Here is an 18,013-nt window from a genome sequence, read left to right on the forward strand (position 1 = left end):
CATTGATTTACGTGACATTCGATTTTCACTATTTTGCAGTGGTTTTAAACACAACTTTATTTGTTGACAGCTTTCTGTCACAATATCGTTATTCACTTTTGATCGGGTACACTCTAACGCACTCAGCCCGATTTATGTTGCAGAGGTCTAGACGGTAACGTTGACATCATCGAACACTCGTACCCTTTTGGCAAGTAGTAGCAGTCATTTATATTTTTTGACAAATTTGAATACGCACATATTTACAATTCTGTGGTAACATACAAACAACTGATTCATCCCCCGCGAACGGGAACATTGTTTGATTAATGGTTGTCACCCAGTTTCTGATTGAGTTATCGTGTTTTATTAATGTTTGTTAATTTTTTGTTTTAAACTCGTGCTTTGAGTCACTTTGTCAGCTACCATTAAAGCGGCCAATAAAGGCAAAAGTGACTCAACTGTGGACAGGCTGGTCAAGATACTTCAAACAGATCTCAAAAACAATAGAAAAAAAAATTGTTTGACATGGTTGGTTTATTGATTTTCACGTATCACTCACGGATAATGCAATTCGGGTTGCTCTGTCGCAGTGTGGGATAATGTTCGACTGAAAACGCCCACGCGCCGAAAATTTAAACCTGATCGATGTTGTGACATTGATCTTGTTTTTTTGCCGTCTATGGGAGTTATTTTTAAAGCAGGATGTTTATATTACGATACATTCTAAGCAAATGCAATTTGTAGAATTTAAATTTTTATAATTTTGTGGGATTAATATTTCACACTAGCTAACTGGATTGGTCAATAGTGTCGCCTTTATGCATGGATTTGGCACACTTGCACTAGAGCCAGTGTAAGATGGTTTGGACCTCACACTTGTTGGCAAACCATCTTCCCCGATTCGAAAAAGAAAATAAAAGTGAAATATGAGGATACCACGAAAATGTAGTAGTCTAGTGAATCCCCTGTTTGGCGCTCGTGCGCGTTCCGCTCTATATCTCCAAAAATACATTCAATTGGGTTCTGAAATTGTTGTACCATATTTTTATATAATTCAATATTAATTCTTCAAAAGGGCTAATGAGATTTTTGTGAACAAACTTATTTCGCTCATTATCCAGCTGCCGTATTGAATTTCATGAAAAATACACATGAATCAACATCTTTACCCTTGGTAGAATCAATTTCAAATGTTTTCTGTGTTGAAATTATAACAAATTAAGAGAAATCAACAAATCAAAAGTTTGTTTACAAATCTTATTAGCCCTATTCAAAAGTTGATATGGAATTTATCTATTTATTTAATCAATAAGTAAACTCGATTTTTTCGATCTTAAAAAGCTGGCCAACCTCTTAATTTTTGGGACCAACTCGCTTTAAATGCAAAAGGGTAAAAAAATGGATTAAATCAATTTGTGCATGAAGTACACAGCACCCAATTTAAATTAAGTTTAAAAATTTGCGTTCCAAATTTATCTAGTCAGTAACTAGCACCAACTTTGGGACAGATTTGATCAGTGGTTTTCATCCAGGTGTCAATTCACACCCAGGGCTATAATGGACTATTGTAGAGGGTGATTCATGTGAGGTAAATTTTAACTTAACAGGGCCGCAGAGAGAAAATACGGGCCCGGGGGTCCAACGTACGGGCCCCCACCACTGTGTATTGCCTGAGTACAAAAAAGTCAATGTTTGAAATCCATTGGAGTTCACAGATATTCTGTATAGTACACTGAAATTATATGTTTATGTACCATTTTTTTTGCACTAGTTGTTTGTAGTGCCAATGAAGGAAAAAACTTAGTTTTTTATACTTTGGGAGTTTTTAATAACTCTTCGACAGTTTTGATGACTTTGAAAAGCGCCATTTTTGTTAATAGTATTTATAAAAGTAAGGAAGATTAAAAATGTAGTAATTACAAAAATTAAAAATATCTAAACGGCGATCAATGGCAAAAGATTAAAAAAGCAATAGGTAAACTAAATATTAAAAGAATGTACAAAAGAACTAAAAACAACAAAATCAACCAAATAAACAAATTAATGTCAATTGTCAAAAAATGTTTAATCGAGAAAAACCAAAACAAAACCTATAAAAAAAGATAAAGGAAAACAGGAAACTAGAAAAACATATTGCGAAGATTAAAAAAGTCGAACATGGCGGTGGGCGTAGCGTAGTTGGTAAATCGATTGCCTTGTACGCAGCGCACCTTGGTTCGAGTCCTGACCCCGCACGTAGGGTTAGAAAATTCTCATGAGAGATTTTTCTAACCCGAAGAAGCGAATGACCTTAAGGTTAAAACCTCTATAATCGAAATAAAAAAAAGTCGAGCATTATTGAACAAATGGTGAAAATAATGAAAAATCGATTGTAAAGTAGGAAAAAAATTAGAATCAATGAAAATGAAAAAAAACTACTAAAAAGACAATAAGACAAATTGGAATGAATTTGAATAAGCAAAATTGCTTTTGGAAATGCAAAAAAAATGAAAAAAAAGGAAATAGAAAAAGACTATGACAAGAATAAATGTAGTAAATAGACAAATTCTAAAAATTAGATGGAATGACAAAAGAAACAAATAAAAAAGCAGGGTATTAAAATATGAAATAATAAGAAAAAAATAAAAAAGCAGAATTTTCTCGAAAAATTTCGAATAAACCTCAATAACAGAGAAAAAACCATAAATTAAAGTAAGTGATAGTGATAGCAATAGAAAAAAAACAAAAGTAAGGAACGTAAAAAGATGGATAAAATAAAAGTATGCAAATAGATAAAAAAGGAATCTTACAATTGTAGAAATACAAATACAGTCCACAACTTGAAAAATAGATCAATGAAATTTTAACAAAATAGAAAAATTCATGTAGGAATAAAAAAATGAGAAACATGGATCAAATTTCAAATAAGGGGTTTAGTTGGATTTTACGCTATGCTGGATTTGAAAATATTCATAATCCTATAAAAACAGGAATTATTCTTTTATTTGTGTTGGTGTGTTAGCATACCTTAAAATATTTTACAAGAATGTTGTAACTGATTTCTAGAAAATAGTTCAACAATAAAAATAAAATCGTTACGTTCAGGAAGCGACGTTCAAAATCTCATGCTCACTCCTCCAAAACGAAAAGATTTTGTATGCGGATTTAACTTGCTACATTAGTTAGCTAATCTTGCTAACTAGTTGATTTAGTTTAGTAGCAGAGTTAAATTAAATTCTTCGAAATCAATCAAACACAATTTTTTAATTTAGTTGAACGGATGCTTCTTAGAATCATTGGCAGCTGCAGGATTGTGAACTGAAAGATCTTCTTTTCATGCTCCATGACATATAAATTCAAAACAAAACTATTAACACTGTACGCGTCACAAAAGGGGCTTGTTGTGGCCTATAACTAATAATAACATTCCCGAGTGAAATTTGACTTTCTATATTGTTTAATATGTCAAGTATGGCTGGCTGGCTCAGAGTATTCAAAAACAAGTTTCACATTAAAAGAAGCACGATGTTCATTTATTCGTTTTTTTTCCTCAAATGAAAATTGATAGTGAACACTTTTAGGAAAGGGGTGCATAGAATGAAAAAGGTTGAAACCACTGAGTTAGATGATGTATTTCAAATAGTACCCAGATTAGAACTACTTAGACAACAAATCCAAACAGCCACATTTCACATATGGTCGCCTGAAGCGACTGGCTAATTCTAAGTGATGTCCCGGGAAGCAAAAACAGAAACTTTGATAGATTTACTGTTGAGAAAGCGAAGGTTACCAAGCGCCTGGTGTTCATTAGTGAACCAAAATGAGCCGTGACTTTGTCGAGTATCGACGAACCCTGAAGAAGATCACAATCACGGGCCGAAACATAGGTAAAGTTCAATAAAAATCGACGCAATTTGTACTTGACTTCACAGCTCAAATCATTGCACATTTTTCTATTATCACGGTTCGGGTCATACAGAACAAAACAAGTTGTCGATCTTTCTTGAAGACGGGATCGATATCTCACTGTGTTACACTTTTTTCTCCAACTTATTTAACAAAATCCGATCCTTTTCTGATGTCGAAAGCTTTAAACACTATCGCTTTTAGGTTAGTGAGAATTGTATTGATCCAGATGATGTTTATTGCTAATTTGAAAATTTTCCTTCGGCTTCGTTGCACGACCGATGTAGATTTCCAGACTTGTAAAATCAGACCGCAGCACCGTGATTTTTTGCCAATAACGTGCGTTAAATAATTCACGCAAAGATAGTAAAGTGAACAACATAACATATTCTTTAGGAATATGTTAATATGATCTGGAGACCCTCATTCCGGTGATATAGTTATAGCGATTAATCCCTCTTGAAGTGAGATATTTGCTACAAGAGTTTGGCTATGCATTCACTACAAAACTCGGCTTTTCAACCGAAGCATAGAGAACCGAGATTCATATACCATTCAATTCAGTTTGTCGAGATAGGAAAATGTCTGTGCGTGTATGTATGTGTGTGTCATTTAAACTCACATAAGTTTTCTAGAGATGGCAGAACCGATTTGCATAAAATTAGTTTCAAATCAAAGGTACAATGCCCCCATAAACTGCTGTTGAATTTTTAGTTGATCCGACTTCCGATTCCGGAGTTACGGGTTGAAGAGTGCAGTCGCCCATCAAATTCCCATATAAACTGGTAACACCATGATATCCTAATGACGTAATACATATCAAAAAGGGGGGGCTACTTATAGCAACCAATTGACGTTTTCGGTTGATGTTTCAATAGTACAGCGCGTCGATACATTCCAGTACATGAGTCTGTCAAGGATAGGTTAGCCAAAGTTAAGATTCCGCTACCTGAATGTCCTATCATTTGCTCGGACGTTAACCCGATTAAAAATATTTGGGATATTATTAATCGCTATGTTTACGGCAGCACTAAACAGAATTCCTCAGTTGTAGAGTTCAGGAAAAGAATCAAATCAGCATAGGACAAGATCTGTGCAAGAAATCTAGAAAAAACTTGATGCTTCAATGCCGAAGTGAATGAAACTGGTATTCAAAAATAATAGGAATTCGATTGACTACTGAATCTATTTTTTACGACTGGTGTAAATACCAGTAAGCAGAGTGTAACTGTAATTCATGTTTTAGAGCTCCGAAATATTAACAGCGATCTTGAAAAAGAAATTACGTTTAGTTCATGCCCTAATACATTCAAGGTCATGTTTCAGCTATTTGTTGCATTACTTATTCGTTCGGTGCAGCGTAGTCACTCGATTATTTTCGTTAAAAATTTATTTTATTTGAAATGTGAATAAGCAGCATTTGGCTAGATAATGCAAAATGAAAGGATATATCAAGTTAGTACACGAGTGGAAAATGAATAAATTTCAATCGGATTCCCCCGCTCAGAATCTCTATGATATCGGTTGACTGAAAGAGCTGCCAGATTTGGTGAAATTAAATATTTATTGAATACATTGTAGAAGTTTAGAATAACACTTAAGAATACAGTTATAGAGTTAATTCTTAGAGCGACTCAGTTACTCTAGCTTTCAATGTCAGTTTTCTTTCGCACATATTGGCTTGTTCTCTTCCTCTTCTTTGGGCATCGATGAAAACTGCTATAACATGAATATTAAGTCTGTCCAGCAAACTAAATGGCTCGGTCAGTGATCCGACGGGTGACGAAAATTCTGATTGCTTTTTTCTTATCGCATCATCTGATCGTGCATCCACATGTGCTTCTCAATCAACGAGCGAGAGATGAATGAAGTACAAAGTACTAAAATGCTTGCGGGACTTATATAACTTCCCATTAGTCGATAAGGTCTCTTAGGTGCACTATATTGACGGCTCTGCCTGAAATAGACTATGAAATTTCAGGGTTTCCGCGTCACTTTTTAAAGTTTTTGCGTTATCCATAGAGTACATACGTACATACTTCAAAATTTAATATAAAATTAGTGACTATTTCTCCAACTGATTAGTGCAAATATAGTGAAATTCCGTTAAATATAGTGAAAGTTACTAATGTATGTATGTATGTATGTATGTAGGAAGCCACCATCAGTTCAAGGCATTACCAGTGGATGTGGTTAGACTTACAGTAGACTGAATTTATTTATCAGGTAACTATCATATTATTACTGTTAACAAAGGACAAAATAGGGTTATGCGGACCCGTAAACAGAGGCCTTTACGCGCATTCCGCGGGAAACTGAGAATCTCCTTCCAGCAATAGCATCCAGTCACATAATAAACAATTTCGCCGTACCAGCTTTAACCCGTCTGATGGTTTGTTTGTTACTGAAAGTTAATAATGTTCAAAAACTTTTCATCCTGTTTCTTCCGAATTTTTATAAAAGGGGCCTCTATATTGAAAGGTAAGTCGTAATCACGAGAAAAGAACATGGATAACTTGGATCTCCCAAAAGTTACTAGTAATTATTGCATAATTTTAAACAAAATGCATAGTTCTTGTGAACTCAGTTGACTATAGCTGCTTTTATTTCCCAGGAATCGATACATTTCAAGAATCAGAATATATTGTCTCAAATGGCTCGTTCCCCGTATGTAGTCGGGGATTTGTGCTTTAACCAACTTCTGCCTATTAGCGGTTTGGAGGTTGTGAAAAGATGTATCTCAAGTTGTTGTGCTCCGATCTTGATAAAATGTTGATGTGTTTTTTTAAGTATGTCCGTAGCATAGAGCAAATCACGCCTCGGAATGGAACCGTATATCGTCAATTGGACTGATACGTTTTGAACAGACTTAGCCAGCTGCCATTACAAAAAGGATGTGCTACAATGATACGACAATGGAGTCTAGTTCATCCCAAAAGAGCAGAACTACCAAATTGCCCCCTAGCTCCGTCTGATAGCGAAGTAGTGGGTGATAATGAAGCGGAAACAGAAAATGAAGAGCACAATCTTTAGCGACATTGCTCGGACGAAGAATTGGTGGAATCAGCAGGCCAAGACCGTGATTGAAAAAGGTGTACGCAAAATGAAGAGCGACTTCAACAGAAAAGTACGTTGTTTTCTTCGAAATAACGGTGAATGATTTGATTCAGTTGTTATCGCAAAATTAAAATTTATTACCTTAGTATAATCCATAGAAAATTATTCGATTGAATGAAAGGTTAAGCAAATACTTGCCTATGAAAGTGCCACATTTCTAAGAATCTAGCCTGTTATTGTTGGTTGCAGGGTTTGGAAATCTCCCTTTCGTGAACAGACATATGGACGATATGCCCACCAAGGAAGAAAAAGATGTGCGAACGCTGCTTGTGAAAACGATCGCCAATTTAAACTCTGGTTGGGTGCCATGAAAATCGAAGACTTCCGACCACAATTGCAGATTCCTTGCCAGATAAAAAACTTATCCGCAAAAACAAATTTATATTTCTTGGGAACATTTCAGCAACTCCTGGCAATATAAAACTTCTGTATCAGAAGCTGTTAAGAATCCAATTTGACACGTTTCAACGACCAAAAGGATGTATCCGCTTGATGTGGTCAGCACCTGATCTTAAAGCTTTCGGACCCACATTTTGGGCTTAGTGTTTTGCTTTACGATCCGGTTCTGAAATATTTCCGAATGAGCTTATTTCGAACTGTACAGCACAGAGTTTGTTGAACACAACCACGTTCGAGCTCTCGATTACCGGACCTTCCGGGAAACAGACATTCGTTGTTTCAGAGCTGCACAGAGGGTGGTTTTGACTATTTCCAATTCCTTTCCGAAAACAGATCGAAATGGCGAGTTAAACGAAAGCAATTAGGTAGGCTGTGTGTGATCTCGCTTTAGAAGCAGGGTACGATCAGTGTCGTAAATGCGATAATCATATGTTCTTTCTTGGACGTCATAATAGCCCAGGGATAGCATAAGGGTTTGAGCATAGGGCCGGAGTCCCAAGTGTTGCAGGTTCGAATGCTGATTTTGGGGAGATTTTTTTTTCACATAATTACTTTCGTATACCTCACTATTTCGATCTGTTTTCCCCTTAGATACCACCACAAAAGTCTGTGGTGGTATCTAGCGAGGAAAACAGATCGAAATAGTGAGGTATACGAATGTAATTATGTAAAAAAAAATCACCCCAAAAGCAGCATTCGAACCTGCAACCCTTGGGACTCCGGTCCAATGCTCAAACCCTTATTCTATCCCTAGGCTATTATGACGTCCAAGAAAGAATACATGATTATCGCACTTCAAACGTCAAAACCAAAAAAAAAAAGAATTATTTGTTTAATTCCTTTGCGTTCCTCGTATCCAACCATGTCGTGATTCCTCTAATTTTGGGCATTAATTCGCTCCTTTTTCCATCCATTAACGCAATATGCACTAAGCTATATTTCTCCTAAAGGAGAAAAGTTTGAGTAAAACCAATTCTAACACATACCACTCCATTTAGTCCGATTTTATGTTGACGTCGAATTCTTATAAGAAGAAGTCGAAACGCTAATTTCATAACTAATTTAAGGTTCAACTGAAAAAAACCTGGAAAAACGGCCATTTTTGAACACGGAAAAAGCAGTTTTTATTCACACTGTTGGCAAAATCTTCATGAAAGGGAATCAGTCGTACACTACAATTACCCTGAATACATTGATTAACTATCATAAAGATTGTGTGAAGGACAGAGAAAAAAATGAATTTTTTAAAAAATGGCCACATTTTGAGATATAAACCACGAAAAATGGAAACGTACATTGCCAAAATCATACAAACAATCATTAATGCAAGAAAAGTTTGGAACAGGAAGAATTTATAGACGTACACGTTCGTTCATATGATGTTGTGATTTTAATGATCAATCCCCCTAAAAGCGATCATATGTTTTGTTATCGTTACAATTTTTCTTCATTTCGATTATTGCGGTTTTAACTTTAAGGTCATTCGCCTCTTCGGGTTAGAAAATTCTTTTAAGAAAAATCTCTTACCCAGGTGAGCTGCGTACAAGGCAATCGATTTACCAACTACGCTATACAACGAACATTACGTATTCATCTCTTTTAAAAAATAAATACTGATTCGAGATAACCACCGCTGGGATGTGATGTTTGATCATCTACATCGAATATAACTCTACATCTGTATACGCCCCTTAAATCATAGGAGTCTCTCAGTTCTGCAGTGCCAGGGGACCATAAATGGTCCTCAGACAACCTAATCCAAGAAGCGAGGCACCTGTACCGATTCAAACTGTTTGCTTGTTTTTTAGAAATCCTTTCAGGAAAAGTCATATTCATTATATTATCCACACCAATAAATGTGCAGGCTGCATCTGTAATGGGAAAATAAAATCCATTCCATTACCGAAATGGATTCAACTTAGGTACTATGAACAAGTTTTTTCGTTCGGCTTCACTCTTTATCCCCATTGACAACCGGCGCAGGTTCATTAATAGTTTTATTTTATAGTTATCCCCGAGCTCCCACGTGAATCGAAACCAGCACAACCGTCGATCGGGCGCCATCGGCACAGAAGGCAAATTCAACAGTGAAAAACAAAATATTCTCTTTCATCGGTACGCGTTTTTGTTTTTCTCGTGCCAGAACGTACTGGCCATCAAGGGTAAGTGAAAGGATGAAGGAACAAAAATAATTCCGTATTAAAATTTCACTTTCACAAAGAACGCCGGCATAGGAAAAAAAAAGTTGGAAAATTTTCATCACTCCTCTCAGTTCTGCAGACATCGGCTTTTATTTCACTTCGCTCAGTGACGATCCGCGCATCACTCGCTTTTCTGGCACAGATTCTTCCCAAATTTCTTCACTGCTGCTGGCTGGCGATGTGCGCAGGGGGAACTCTTCATTTCACACAAACTGCTAACCGTTTTCCCCCTCGAACGAATTCTCGCAATATTAATGACTGCCATATTGAGCCCATCTCTTTGGGTAACGATGTCGTAAACATCCCCATCAATATTATCACACAGCTTCTACTTTGATCACGAAACAACAATCACGATACCACTGGATTCCTATCAAAGCTGTTCCCTTACCGCTAATTACACTTCAATTAAGTAACAATCGTCGATTTCAATTGCAAATGCTGGTGTCACCCCTTCGGAGACGCTGCACATCACGAATCAATCAATAGCTAGTTCCACTCGCTGGAACAAACAAAAAAAACGGGACGGAACCGTCCGCAGAACCGGCGACCGGGAAACGCGCACGCTGATGCCCAGAACACGTCCAACCGTGGCCAGAGTTTGAACGCGAAAACTTCTCGCCCGAATCGGCTAGCTTCCTGCTCATGAACAACACCATCTCGTTGACGATCGTCACCAGCATTCGGCACTCACGGTCCACTCTATACTACGGAACGCACGATCACGATCGAGTTTTTGTGTTTTCGTTGGTGTTGGTGACACACGTCACGACGTAGTCGTCGTCGTCGGACTGAGCAACGTACATACTTAGAACATGCTCGGATCGGATTTCCAGAAGAGACCGAGTGCGAGCGCAATGTTAGTAAATTCATTCACGTACGTGCCGCCGTCGGGGTAATTCTACCCACGGGCTCGGGCTCCATCAGTCTCGCATGTGTGTACCCTGCAGCCTGTATATATGCACAAAATATTTCCCCAATCTATAATCTTTACGATTTATTCTTAGACTAGCGCATATTTACGGTTATGGGGAACTTGCGAATGACCATTCTGTAGAGCGTTAATCCGCTCCCGGCTTGATTTTATTTTCAGTCACAGTCAGTGTGGGAAGTAAATCAGATGATGTTTCTTGTTTTTTTGAATCCGATTATTGTGCAAGCATATATTACATGTTGTTGTTGTTGTTATGGTAGAAGACCTGTCTGCGCCAAAATGCATTGCATGTAAAAGTAATGTAACGAATTCCTGGCCACATTCCATCGGCTTGAGCAGATTATAACAGATGGATAGTAGCAATCATGAACAAAGTAATTGAATAGTTTTATTTGTGGTCAAATTCGGTCACAATTTTGATTGAAATTTCGGAAAAAAATGTATCTAAATTGAAACTGCACACGCAGATCACGACGGGGGTGTCAGACACTATCTATTAGAGAGCATTTTGGTATCAAGTTCACTTTTCGAAAGCTCCGTTTTGTCATTAATAGAGATTCGCGATTATTTACCAATCCGTTTTCTTACGTTTTCTCTTCTTGTCTTTTTTTCTCTTTTATTCTTTTTTGTCATTTTTCTTTTGTGACTTTTTGTCTTCTTTGTCTTTTATTTCCTTTTGGTCTTTTATGTTTTGCTTTTTCGCCTTTTTTGCCTTTTTAGTCTATTTTACATTTTTTGTTTTTGCCGTTATTCTTTTTTGATTTTTCTAACTCTTTTGTTGCTTTTTTGTTTCGTTTTCTGTCTTTTTTATCTTTATTGCTCCTTTTGTTTGTTTTTCTTTATCTTTTTTGTCTTTCTTGCCTTTTCCCCTTCTCGTCTTTTTTGCCTTCTAAGTTTTTATTTTTTTATCTTCATTGCCTTTCTTGTCTTTTTTGCTTTTTTGCCTTCCTTGTCTATTTTGCTTTTTTGCCTATTTGTCATTTTTGTCTTTATTGCATTTTTTGTCTGTATTGTCTTCTTTGTTTATCGTCTTTATTGCATTTTTTGTCCTTTTCGTCTATTTTCCTTTTATACTTTTTGATGTTTTTCTTTTTGCCTTTTTTGTTTTTTGTCATTTACATTTTTTTATTTTTGTCTCTTTTGTTTCTGTTCTCTTGTTTGTCTCTTTCGTCTTTCTTGATTTGTATTTGTTTTTTGTCTATCACGTCTTTGTAGTCTTTTCTCTTTTTAGTCCATATTTGTCTCTTAATCTGTTTTCTTTTGTCTGTTTTGTCTTGTTTTTTTGCCTTTTTGTCCTTTTTACTTTTCTTATCATATTTGTCTATTCGTCTATTGTGTTTTATTTGCATTTTTTGCCATTTTTGTTTTTTGTCCTTGTCATTTTAGTTGCTTTTCGTTTATTTAATCTTTTTTACTTTGTTTGTCTTGCTCGTCCTATTTGTCTTTTTTACCATTCTGTTTATTTTTTGTCTTTTCATATTATCTATTTTGTTCTCTTTTTTTTTTTTTTTTTATTAAAGAAAATACTATTTATTTACATTATTTTGCATTTACATCATTCTCATCTGCGCCTATTTATCTTAGTATCTAATAACAGAGGTTCACAAATTTACCAAAATGTTTTCTAAAAACATTTCTGTTGTTCCATCGCATTTCCCTCAATCCTTTCTGAAATATAAACAGACTACCGTTCCCTGACTTTAGATTGTAGCTTACCATTCGACTTACGCCATAGTGCTGTTTTTTGCCTTTGGTTTCTAGGGTTTATTTTCCATGAAAGAATATCATCCAATTTTGTAAAATTTATTTTAAGTTTTGTGTTGATTACATTTTTTGTCCATTCCCAAATTATCCGTGCGTTTGTGCACCCTTTAACGCGATGGGTATTATCGTCTATGCCTGAGCAAACATCGCAATTTGCATCTTGAAGTTGACCAATATTGTGGCTCATGAGTTTCTGTTTATTTGGTATCAAATCATTTATTAAAAAGTACAACTTTGATACGTCCTCCGATGGCAGGAAATTCGAGCCGATGTTTTCCCAAAGTTCTCTTCAATTATTTTTTTTCTATTTTATCTTATTAGTAATTGGATAGCATCTTGACAACTTGTTCACTTTTTCTGAAGTCCCGTCCTGCCGTGAGAGATTCGTGATTATTTGTCATTTCATTATCTTACATTTTCTTAATTGTTTTATTTGTCTCTCTTTTTGATTTTTTGTCCTTCTTTTCTTTTTGTATTTTTTTGTATTTTTTTGTATTTTTTTGTATTTTATTTCCTTTTTCGTCTCTTTTTTACCCTTTTTGTCTTTTCTCTTTTTAGTCTATTGTGCGTTTGTTTTTTTTCTTTTTTGTCTTTTTTACCTTTTTGTCTTTTTTGCTTTTTTTTTGTTTTTTCAGTCTTTTATATTTTATGTTTCTTTCCTTCTTTTCATTATTGGTGTTTTAGTATTTTTATCTAGTCTTTTTGCCTTTTTTGTCCCATTTTGTTTGTTTTTTTTTGCCCTTTTGTAATTTTTGTCTTTTTGTTACTTTTTTGCCTTTTGTCCTTTGTGATTGTCTTTATTGCCTTTTTTGTCTGCTTTGTTTTTTGTTATTATTGTAGTTCTTGTCATTTTTGTGTTTTGCTTTTTTGTCTCTTTTGTCTTTATTAATTTTGTTTCCTTTTCGTTTCTTTTGTTTTTTTACGTTTTGGTCTTTTGATCCTTTTTGTCTTTTCGGTATTTTACGTCTTTCGCCTTTTTTGTCCTTTTTACATTTTTTTTTTATTTTGATTATAGAGGTTTTAACCTTAGGGTCATTCGCCTCTCTGTCGGGTTGGAGAAATCTCTTTAGAGAAATCTCTAACCCTATGTGCGGAGTTGGGAATTGAACCCAGGTGAGCTGGGTATAAGGCCAACTTACCAACTACGCTATCTCCACCCCTCGTTGTATATTTTATCTATTTTCTTTTTTTTGTCTCATTTGTCTTTTTGTGTTTAGTTTTTTGTCTCTTGTCATTTTTTATCTTTTTGTCATTTTTGTCCATTTTATCTTTTTGTCCTTTTTGTCTTCTCCATTTTGTGTTTTTTGTCTATTTTTTTCTTTTAGTCGAAACAAACGCGAAAAGACAAACGAGACGAATAGTCTCGTTTGTCTTTTCGCGTTTTGCTTTTCGTTCTTATCTTTTTTGATGTTTTGTCAATGTCATACTTGTCTATTTTAGTTTTAGTTTTTTTGTCCATTTTGTCGTCTTTGTCTGTTTTGTCTTTTTAGTTTTTTATGTCCTTTCACATTTCTTTTGTTTTGTCTATTTTGCCTTTTTGTCTTTTTACCTTTCTCTTTTTTGTCATTTTTGTCCGTTTTGCCTTTTTTAACTTTTTTCTTTTTAGCCTATATTGTTTTTTTTTGTTTTATTTGGTCTTTTTTTGCAGTTTTTGTCTTTTTTGTCTTCGTTGTCTCTATTGTCTATTCTGTCGTATTTGCTTTTTTGTTTTGTTTTGTCTATTTTGCCTGTTTGTCTTTTTCATCTTCTCTTTTCCTTTTGTTGTTTTTTCTCTTTCTTGTCATTCTAATGTTTTTTGTCTTTTTCTATTATTTATCTATTTCTGCATTTTCATTTTTTTTTTATTTTCGACTTGTATTTTTGACCTTTTGGTCCTTTTATCTATTTTTTCTTTTATGTTTTTATGTTTTGACTTTTTTGTCCTTCATTCCGTTCTTATTTTTTCCTTATTTGTCTTATATCATTCTTCCTTTTACCTATTGCGACTTATTTGCCTTTTTTGTCATTTTTATTTTTTTGTCCTAATTGTTTTCTTGCCTTTGTAATTTTAGTTGTTATTTGTCTATTCCTATTTCTATTTTCTCTGGTTTGTCATTATCGTCATTTTTGAAAATGTCTTTACGTTGAATGTTTGTCTGTTTACATTATCTATTTTTTTTTTCTTTTTAATTCAACTTTTCCAGTTCGTCTTTTATCTTTTCGTCCTTATTGTCATTTTGTTTATGTTCTCGTTTGTTTTTGTCTATTTCCATTTTTTCGTCTTTTGAATTTTTCTTCACTATCTTGTCGTTCTTATCCGCTTCGAATTTTATATCCTGCTCGTCTTTTTTCTTTTTTTTGTATATGGAATCTTCTTACCCTTTTTCGTTTTTCTTTTGCCGCTCCTTTTATCTTTTTTCGCCTTTTCCAAATTACGTTTTTGTCTGTATTCCTATTTCTTGTCATCTTCGTTTTTTGTTTGTTTTTTTCAGTTTTTTTTGCTTTTTGTCATTTGTGCTATTTTCTTTTTTCTCTCTGTTTTTATCATTTTTCACACTTTATTTTTCAATATTATTTTTCATTTTCTGTATTTTTTTGTTCATAGTTTATCATTAATAATTTGGTCGGGATTAAATCAGACCGGAAAATGTGACATTTTATTGATCACGAGAAAAACGAGTTTGAATAGCTGCATACTTTGCATTATTATTCGAATATAATTGCTGGCGTAATTCTAGCTCGTGGTAAAATATTCGAGTTCTTGCAAAACAGCTGAAGAAATTTTCGATCCAATGTTTCTTTTATCTCACTTTTTGAGATATTGTTACTCAGTCCGTCTGACTTAAGTTACATATTTTTTTAAATTTTTAATTTGGAGTTTCTGGTTTTTAATTTTAAGTTTTTAGCCTTATTAGTTATAGTTTTTTGTTTTTAGTCTTTAGTTTTAGGTTTTCAGTTTTTAGCTTTTAGTTTTTACTATTTAAGTATTGAGTTTACATACGTCTCCCAACCTTTGAACGGAACGGATCGTTATATTTCACAGTGGTGCTCGGTGTGTAAATTTTAGTGAGTCAAGGTCATCCTTTGTTCGTTCGTTAGCAGCCGTTCTGCTGGTGCCGACAGTAAATCCAGTACATTGTTTTCGCTGGTGCGGAACAATCGACGTTGTTTGCAGATAAGTTTTGCTTTATTTTTTTTCCTCGTTTGCTTTCTTTCCTTTTCCCTACTTTTACTCTACCTTGTAATCAAATAATAAGACACATTCCCGTTTATATAACGCTCTGCCCTCGTGCTTAAATGGCCGAGGGCGAAATATCATCTGATGCAATCATGGAAGTCCCTGATCCCCCTAATACTCGCATTGCTCCCCGTATAAAGCAGTACCCAGAAGGTTCCTCTGGGCCATGGGTGGTATATTTTCGGACCGGAGAGAAACCGGTTAATATATTAAAACTTTCTCGAGATCTGACTGCTAATTACCCGGCCGTAACTCAGATAACACGTGTTCGGGCAAACAAGATACGTGTTCTAGTGAGTGATCTCGGCCAGGCAAACGCGATTGCTTGCTGTGAGCGCTTTACGCGGGAATTTAAAGCGTACGTGCCTTGTGTGGCCTGTGAAATCGATGGGGTAGTGTCCGAACCGGGCCTGAAATGCGAAGAACTGTTGGAGCACGGGGTTGGCTGCTTTAAGGACCCCTCTCTTGAACAGATTAAGATCTTAGAATGCAAACAATTGTATACCGCAAACACCGAGGGAGGTAAGACTACCTACTCTCTATCAGGCTCGATTCGGGTGACATTCGCCGGGTCCTCTCTTCCCAACTACATCCTCCTTGACAAGGTTCGCCTACCAGTTCGCCTGTTTGTACCGCGGGTCATGAGCTGCAGCAATTGCAAGCAGTTGGGCCACACAGCCACATATTGTGGAAATAAGAAACGATGCGGCAAATGCGAAGGAGAGCATGAGGATGACTCTTGCGACAAAGAAACTGAAAAGTGTATTTGCTGCGGGGGCCCTTCACATGCTCTTAAATCATGCCCTGCGTACAAGCAGCGCGGGGATAAAATTAAGCGCTCCCTTAAGGAACGCTCAAGGCGTTCTTATGCAGAAATGCTAAAGAATGCTTCGCCATCTGTCCTGTCCGAAAATCCCTATGCTGGTTTGGCTAACGTTGAGCAAGAATCTGACGACCCACGAGAGGGAACATCTTTGGTTAACCCAGGGGAATCCAGGAAGAGGAGAAATCCAGCCTCCCCTACATTGCCTCGTAAGGGTGCCAAGGTGTCGTCCACTCAGAGTGCGCCATCTACAACCAATAAATCCAACGGAAGTGATGCACAAAAGCCGAAGCAATTTGCTCCAGGACTTGGAAATATTAATTCTAACAAGGAGTACCCACCACTTCCAGGGACATCCAAAACCCCAAGTGTCCCCTTTTTTCAAACAGATACTCAGTCCAGTAGCGGACTAATGAAATTTTCTGACATAGTGGACTTAATTTTCACAGCTTTCAATGTTACTGATCCTCTTAAAAGCCTTCTGATACGTTTTCTCCCTATAGTGCAAACATTTTTGAAGCAGTTGACTACTAAATGGCCCCTCCTTGCAGCGATCGTATCCTTCGATGGCTAAGTCATCGAACGAGGTCACCGATTCGATCACTGTTCTACAGTGGAACAGCAGAAGTATCCTCCCGAAAATCGATTCCTTTAAATCTTTACTAAATAGTTTAAAATGTGATGCTTTCGCATTATGTGAAACTTGGTTAACTTCCGATATAAATCTCAACTTCCACGACTTTAATATAATTCGTCTGGATCGAGAAAACCCCTATGGAGGAGTACTTTTGGGGATCAAAAAGTGCTATTCTTTCAACCGAATTAACCTCCCTTCGACACCAGGCATTGAAATTGTCGCTTGTCAAGTTTTAATCAAAGGTAAAGACCTTTGCATTGCTTCCATCTACATTCCTCCTAGAGCCTCGGTAGGGCACCGAACGCTTTGTAATATCACGGAATCCTTACCGGCACCGCGGCTAGTTCTGGGAGACTTTAACTCGCACGGTACGGTATGGGGCTGTCTTCATGATGATAATAGATCAACATTAATCCAAGATCTTTGCGATAATTTCAACATGACCATCTTAAACACGGGAGAAATGACGCGGATTCCTACACCACCAGCACGCGCAAGCGCGTTGGATTTATCGCTTTGCTCGACATCGCTACAGTTAGATTGCATGTGGAAGGTGATCCCTGATCCCCACGGTAGCGATCATTTGCCTATCGTGATTTCAATTGCTAACGGTTCAAGACCATCGGAAACAATCAATGTATCGTATGACCTCACACGGAACATTGATTGGAAGAGTTACGCGACCGCGATATCCGTTAAAATCGAATCCACTCAAGAACTTCCTCCGGAGGAAGAGTACAGGTTTTTGGCTGGCTTGATTCTCGACAGTGCGAATCAAGCTCAGACTAAACCAGTACCCAGCGCGAATACCCATAGACGGTCTCCCACCCTGTGGTGGGATAAAGAGTGCTCAGAGCTGTACGCGGAAAAGTCCACTGCATATAAGGCCTTCCGGGAAGACGGGTTACCCGCTAGCTATCAACAGTACGCGTCGTTAGAAAGGCGAATGAAGAGTCTAATGAAAGCCAAAAAACGCAGTTATTGGCGCCGGTTCGTCGACGGGTTAACGAGAGAAACAGCGATGAGCACTCTTTGGGGTACGGCTCGACGTATG

General features: G+C 36.4%; 1 protein-coding gene across 8 annotated transcripts in view; it reads right to left on the reverse strand.

Moving 5' to 3' along the window:
• The window catches only part of LOC131688459 (neurabin-1), a 277,301-nt gene that overhangs the window by 75,933 nt on the left and 183,355 nt on the right, over nt 1-18,013 (reverse strand). The window contains exon 1 of one of the 8 annotated variants that reach the window (XM_058972737.1): nt 9,976-11,152. The exons of the other annotated variants lie outside the window; for them this stretch is intronic. The gene's annotated coding sequence lies outside the window, so the exon portion shown is untranslated. Of the gene's footprint in view, nt 1-9,975; nt 11,153-18,013 lie in introns of those variants that run through there. 8 annotated transcript variants of the gene reach the window in all.

This window comes from Topomyia yanbarensis, chromosome 3, assembly GCF_030247195.1.
Source record: "Topomyia yanbarensis strain Yona2022 chromosome 3, ASM3024719v1, whole genome shotgun sequence".
In the NCBI taxonomy this organism is placed as follows: domain Eukaryota; kingdom Metazoa; phylum Arthropoda; class Insecta; order Diptera; family Culicidae; genus Topomyia; species Topomyia yanbarensis.